General features: G+C 48.1%; 1 protein-coding gene across 2 annotated transcripts in view; it reads left to right on the top strand.

The window, feature by feature from the left end:
• The first annotated feature begins 2,186 nt into the window (after positions 1-2,186).
• Positions 2,187-6,587, top strand: part of extl3 (exostosin-like glycosyltransferase 3) — a 54,687-nt gene continuing 50,286 nt past the window's right edge. The window contains exon 1 of one of the 2 annotated variants that reach the window (XM_055635190.1): positions 2,187-2,412. The gene's annotated coding sequence lies outside the window, so the exon portion shown is untranslated. Of the gene's footprint in view, positions 2,413-2,460; positions 2,688-6,587 lie in introns of those variants that run through there. The other variant, XM_055635191.1, reaches the window with a different exon arrangement.

The raw sequence follows: 6,587 nt of genomic DNA, 5'->3' as shown, positions 1-6,587 counted from the left end.
AATGGGGAAGCCCAGGGGCTATCCGACCACCGGATGATTCCTAGGTCCTCCATAAGTTGGAACTCGTCTCGTGCGATGTGCAGTTTATCGGGCGGGAGACGACGCTCACGGGCGTTCTTTTGGGGCGATCGCATTTGCCTCTATGGACGATCGGCCTGGGCATTTCCCGGTTACGAACAGGGGTTCCAACATCTTCGGGCTTCGGGTCCGTATCGTTGGTGGTAGTAGCACCATCTGCGTTGACTGTAGACCACTGGCCGCGGCGATTCTTCTTCGGCGCTGGGCTGGGCTTCTTCCTCCTCTCCTCGATGTCGGCTCGGCTGCACCCGCGCCGTGACCAGGGGGCAGGCGAAAGCAAAAACATCCCGCTGCCTGTGCGCCCACAGTTCGTCAGCTTTCTCCGCGAGTTGTTGCGGGACGCTGAAATCAGCTCCGGCGAGCATTAGCTGGAGGACTTCGTCAGGCATCTGCTCCAGGAACGCCTGTTCGAAAAGCAGACATGGGCAGTGCCTGTCCATCAGGGCCAACATCTTCACCATGATGGTTGATGGTTGCCGGTCGCCGACACAGTCCATGTGCAGCAGCCTTGCTGCCCTGTCTCTGCGGCTGAGACCGTAAGCGTGGAACAGCAGGGCCTTCAGCCCTTCGTATTTGCCGATGGACGGCGGGTCCCTGATGTTGGGCAACAACCTTGAGGCACAGTCCTGCGGCAAAGCCCCCACCACATGGAAATACATCGTGTCGTCCGTCACGATGCGATGGAGGTGGAACTGTGCCTCAACATGGGCGAACCACACCTGAGGTTGATCAGGTCAAAAGGCTGGCAGTTTGAAGGCCGGTGAGCCCTGCCTCGTGCTGGCTGATTCTGCGAGAACACTCTCTTCCTGCATAATTCTTCTTGTCCAACGACGGCTAGACAGGTCGGGGTCACCAATTTGGCGGTCTGAAGAACGACAACTGGGGTTTCCAACAGATCTTTATTCAAAAGATTTCCAGTATACAGGTTCTTCAGACACGTCTGCCCACACCGGTGGTCAGCGCCGAATTAACGCGCGCAAGCATAAACCGCGCTAAACAAGCGGCCCCTCACGAGTCACGTGACCGCGGCTTCCGAACTCCGGGTTCGATCTTTGCGTATGCCAGCAGGCGCCGCTACAGTGGTATTGTATCAGGATCTTGATCAATTGGCCAGGTGGGCGGAGGCGTGGTTGCATTTTGGGATGGTTGCATTTTGGGATGTCTAACAAGGACAGGACCAAAGATCCTATAGCAAGCTCCGCTATAGGATCTTTGGACAGGACCTTCAATGTGAATGGTAAGGCTCTGGAGAGTGTTGTAGGGCGGAGGGATCTGGGAGTGCAGGTACATAATTCCTTGAAAGTAGCATCCTAGGTCGATAGGGTGGTCAAAAAGGTTTTTGGCATATTGGCCGTCATCGCCAAGGCCAAATATAATTACTGTAGGAAATCCTTATTCGTGTACTCACATCCTATTTTACTTCCGACCGAAAAAAGACTAAGTTAATTTAAGACCTTGTTTGAAAGCTAGTGTCTCTGGTATCTACCGCGCTTGAGTGTCAGCCCAGATCTATTTATGGTCAATTCGCTGGAGTGGTTCCTCAAACCCAAAAATCACAGACTCAGAAACCAAAACTAAACGTTGCCAATTGAGTCACGCCTGACAGTTACACAACAAGGGTATTCATTCAGAAAGTGGCACTTCAAGGGAAGCTACACAAAAATGCTGGAGAAACTCAGCGGGTGCAGCAGCATCTATGGAGCGAAGGAAATTGAAATAGGCAACGTTTCGGGCCGAAACCCTTCTTCGAAGCTGTTCGGTTATACACATGTGGGACAACGGGATAGAAAGAGAGGGGCTGGGATGAAAGTTACTTAGGAAAACAAAGATTCGTGAGGAGCTGAGATGAGGTTTCTTGAGGGGGAAGAAAAAGATTCGTACGAACCTGTGAGGACGAGTGGCAGGTTTCACTTCAGTACAGCACGCACATGCCATGTTTAATCCCCTGTCACAGCCGCCTGCATCCAGTGTTACTGTCCAAGCCAAAGATCCTAGAGGAGCTCCTCTAATAATACCTTTGGTCCAGGCGAGCAGTGCGCTGGGAGGCTGCTGTTGCCGGCATGGGCAGCAGGGGGCGGGCGGGCCGGCTGGCCGCGGCTCCCACAATGCTCCTGCAATGCCCTGTGTGTGTGTGTGTGTGGACGGGCTTCAACAATGCGGGTGTGCTGAGCCTCACAGCGATTCGTGCACCCACATACCAGCCAGCGCCCCCACCCCCCCTTCATGTACGTGCTTTTAATGTACAAAACAGAAGCTTAGATGTTGCATTAACATCTATTCAAAAAAAAAACTAACGACCGGATGCCTTTAAAAAAGACAACGTGATTGGAACACGTAAGTAATTTTCTTTTTCTGTAGCCCATGAGTGTGGAAGCCAGGTTATGTGAGACACGCAAAGCGAGAGAGTGAGAGTGAACCGGGGTCTGAACACAGGCCTTCCAGGATCAGCAAGCAAGAAGCTGGAACGGGTTTGTTTACTGCAACAAATCCGATACAATGTTGCGACCAGGCTTCGGCTCGGTTGCGGATCTGCACCTTAATTGCTTTTAAAATGCACCCTCTCTCTTGTCATGTTCATCCACTTGGGGCCTGGCCATTTACATCTTCAGGTAAGCTGTCTTCGTGTGTGTGTGTGTGTTACTGCAACGTCAATTTTGATGCAATCTTTGAATTGTTTCGCAGACTCTGTTTTGGGTTAGTGGCGATTTTGAAACAAAAAAATCCAACGCAAGTTCCCAGCAGCTCTTGTTTCAACAGCACGCAAACCCCAAGTGCTTGGTGTTTTTTTTAATTAGTGTTTGGTTGAGGAATGTGGTCGACTGCAGTCTCCTGTTAGCCAGTTGTGCGTTATGGGCAACAAGGATAACGGCAAAAATCATTGCACAGTTTGACTATTTCTTCTCAAACCTCCAGATACCAAGCTAACCATCATGAGTTAAAAGTTATTTGAGGTGGGCCTGTTATTTTACTTAGGCCATTGCTGATCAGCTCGTTCATCCTTCCACAGCTGTATAAATAACACAAATGTTCAATGTCAAATCCTGAAATCGATGTTGAATGATTAGGATCACTTGGGTACATCAGCAAAATAGTCAGTGGAAATATACATTTATTTTTGCCAGAAGTGTTATAGCCCAGTTCTACCTCCCGTAGAAAAAATGCACGAGAGAAGCTGCAGATGAGCATTAACAGAATTGTGAGAACATAACTAACAGGCTAGAGCTCTTCGAAAATAGTGGCTGTATCATAACCTGACAAGTTCTTTAGAATTTTAAATTGGCTGAATGTTTGAACCTGTGCACATTTTTTTTTAACTAATTGGACACAGGTATGTGAACATATTAGTGTAGATGGGTGCTTGATAGGCAGCATGAACTCTATGGCCTGATGAGCCAGTTTCTGTGCTGTGCAACCCCATCTTTATCTTGATTGGTGGTAGAGTCATAGCGTGATACAGTGCGGAAACAGGCACTTCGGCCCAACTCACCCACACTGCCAACAATGTCCCAGCTACACTTGCCTGCGCTTGGTCCATATTCCTTCAAAACTGTCCTATCCATTTACCTATCTAACTGTTTCTTAAACAATGGGATAATCCCAGCATCAACTACCTCCTCTGGCAGCTTGCCCACCACCCTTTGTGTGCAATAGTTACCCCTCGGATTCCTATTAAATCTTTTCCCCTTCACCTTGAACCTATGTCCTCTTGTCCTCGATTCCCCTACTCTGGGCAAAAGACTGCATCTACCCAGCTATTCCTCTCATGATTGTGTATACATCTATAAGGTCAGGTCGGGTGGAGTCCCCCCCCGCCACAGGTACCATGTAATCCCGTGCTTCCTGCTCTATGGCCGGATAGTTGGCGACTAAACTGTCTCTCCACCTGGTTTGCCAGGTGAGGAGGAGGCTGTGGACCCCCAGCAGGACCACAAACAAGACCTGTCAAAGGGCAAATGAGCTGCAAGCGAACCAACGGCCATCCACACTTCAGTAGAAGTTGCGATAACGGCCGTACATAGCATTGTAAGGAATGATGATAAAGCACACACACCAAAATCCTATACTTCCAGCGGCGGAAGTCCGCAGGAACTAGAAGACAGAAATGTGTGGTGCATCCGTCACTGTTTTCAACGATGATGATTAGTCTAGGCGCGGATTAGGTGTGAGGTGTAGTTTAGTTGTGAGGTGGGAGATTTAGTTAAGTTGAGGTAGGGTGAAGGTGTGAGGTGAAGTTTAGTGAGGTGTGAGGTTTATTTGAGGGGTGAGGTTTAGTGAGGTACTTTTTAGTCGAGGCGGGGTTTAGGTATGAGGAGAAGATTGGTAGTGAGGGATTGTTGAGGCGAGGGGTTTAGTCAAGGTGCAGGTGAGAAGTGAGCGTAGATGAGGTGAGGAGAAGTGTGTGTCTGACCTCAGGAAGGGAGACCGAGGTGCTGCCGAAGCAGACAAGACCATTGCCTTCTGAGGCAGAGAATTCCACAAATTCACAACTCTGGGTGAAAAGATTTTTCTCATCTCAATGCTTGGCAAAGAGACATTTCAAGTAACATATCTTTTGTAAATATTTCTTTAGCTGTATGAGGTCATTTATTGACACTTGTAAGATTATTAAGGGTTTGGGCATGCTAGAGGCAGGAAACATGTTTCCAATGCTGGGAGAGTCCAGAACCAGGGGCCACAGTTTAAGAAAACGAGGTTGGTCATTTAGAACGGAGATGAGGAAAGACTTTTTCACACAGAGAGTTGTGAATCTGTGGAATTCTCTGCCTCAGAAGGCAGTGGAGGCCGATTCTCTGGAGACTTTCAAGAGAGAGATAGATAGATAACTTAAAGATAGCAGATTATCGATTTCATGATATATATATTTTGGGGGTTATTTTACTGCTTATGTGTTAGAAAAATTCTAAGCTTAGGTTATGTAAACTACCAGCAGAAAGCTGTAGAATCACTTTCAATTTATTGAAAATGCAGGCGTTTCAGGGGGTGTTGCCCCCTGAACCCCCACCGGGACGCTGCCCCTGGACTCCATCGGGGGCCTAGCCAGCCTCCTGGACACCCGGCTAATACTTCCTACTGTTTTTCTGGAGGTGAATATCATGCTTGTGCTTATGAAAACTCTCCTGAACATTTTTGAGGAATTGCACCCCATCTCTGGTGAATTTCTGGAACTCTCTGCCACAGAGGGTAGTTGAGGCCAGTTCATTGGTTATATTTAAGAGGGAGTTGGATGTGGCCCTTGTGGCTAAGGGGATCAGGGGGTATGGAGAGAAGGAGGTATGGGATACTGAGTTGGATGATCAGCCATGATCATATTGAATGGCGGTGCAGGCACGAAGGGCCGAATGGCCTACTCCTGCACCTATTTTCCATGTTTCTATGTTAAACCCTTCACGCTATGATTTTCCCAGTCTATATTGGGAACCTTTCCCACACCACCCTTCATACCAACTTCTAGCCTCTCAAGTCAAGTCAAGTTTATTCGTCACATGCACATACGAGATGTGCAGTGAAATGAAAAGTGGCAATGCTCGCGGACTTTGTGCAAAAAGACAAACAAACAAACAACCAAACAAACTACAAACAGACCCACGTGCCTCTGTCCTGCACGAGATCCCACCCCCCTGCCAATCTAATTTAAACCCTCCCATGTCGTATTGGCAAACCTTCCCGCTAGGATGTTGGTCCCCCTCCAGTTGAGGTGCAACCCGTCCCTTTTATACATGTCACCCTTGCCCCGGAAGAGATTCCAATGATCCAGAAATCTGAATCCCTGCCCCCTGCACCAACTCCCCAGCCACACATTCATTTCCCCAATCTTCCTATTCTTACCTTCACTAGCACGAGAAACTGGAAACAATCCTGAGATCATTGCCCTACAGGTCCTGCTTTTCAGTCTTCTGCCCAATTCTGTAAATTCTTAACATACGTTATTGAATGAGGGGCAGGCACTGGGGGATGGGGGGGGAGAAGATGTGTTCCTTGTCTTTCTGTTTATGTTCTTATGTTTTCACTGTGGGGAGAGGGAAACCAGATCTAGCATTAATTAATATAAGCTCAACATAAAGCCAGGTCTGGATTTATTTATGTACAAAGCATTGAGAAAATTAAAGTTTCATCCCAGGAAAGTTGCTGAAATGAATAGTATAGCTCCATTTATGGGGAAGCGAGAGAGAGCAACAGAAGTTATGCTGATTGAAGTGGGAGGAGGATTATGGAGGATAAACACAAGCATGGATCACTTGGGCAGGGCATTTCTGTGCTGTGAGTCCAATGTGTAGCAGTGTCAGAGTTGCTCCCACGTTGGTCACAGCCAGTCTGTGCTTGAGACACAGTTCTCACTGCTGCCCAGGTGTTTAGAGCTTCCAAAAGAAAATGCAAAGCCATAGGAGTCTTTTCATAAAGGAACAATGTCAGTTCTGTGGCATTTTCCCCAAGATTCCCCAGGTGTTTTACAGCCCGCTAAGTAACTTTTGAAATGCATATGTCTGTAAGCAATGCTGACACATTCCGGG

This window comes from Leucoraja erinacea, chromosome 5 (genome assembly GCF_028641065.1).
Source record: "Leucoraja erinacea ecotype New England chromosome 5, Leri_hhj_1, whole genome shotgun sequence".
NCBI classification, from domain to species: domain Eukaryota; kingdom Metazoa; phylum Chordata; class Chondrichthyes; order Rajiformes; family Rajidae; genus Leucoraja; species Leucoraja erinaceus.
This window is presented reverse-complemented; position numbering and strand designations above follow the sequence as displayed.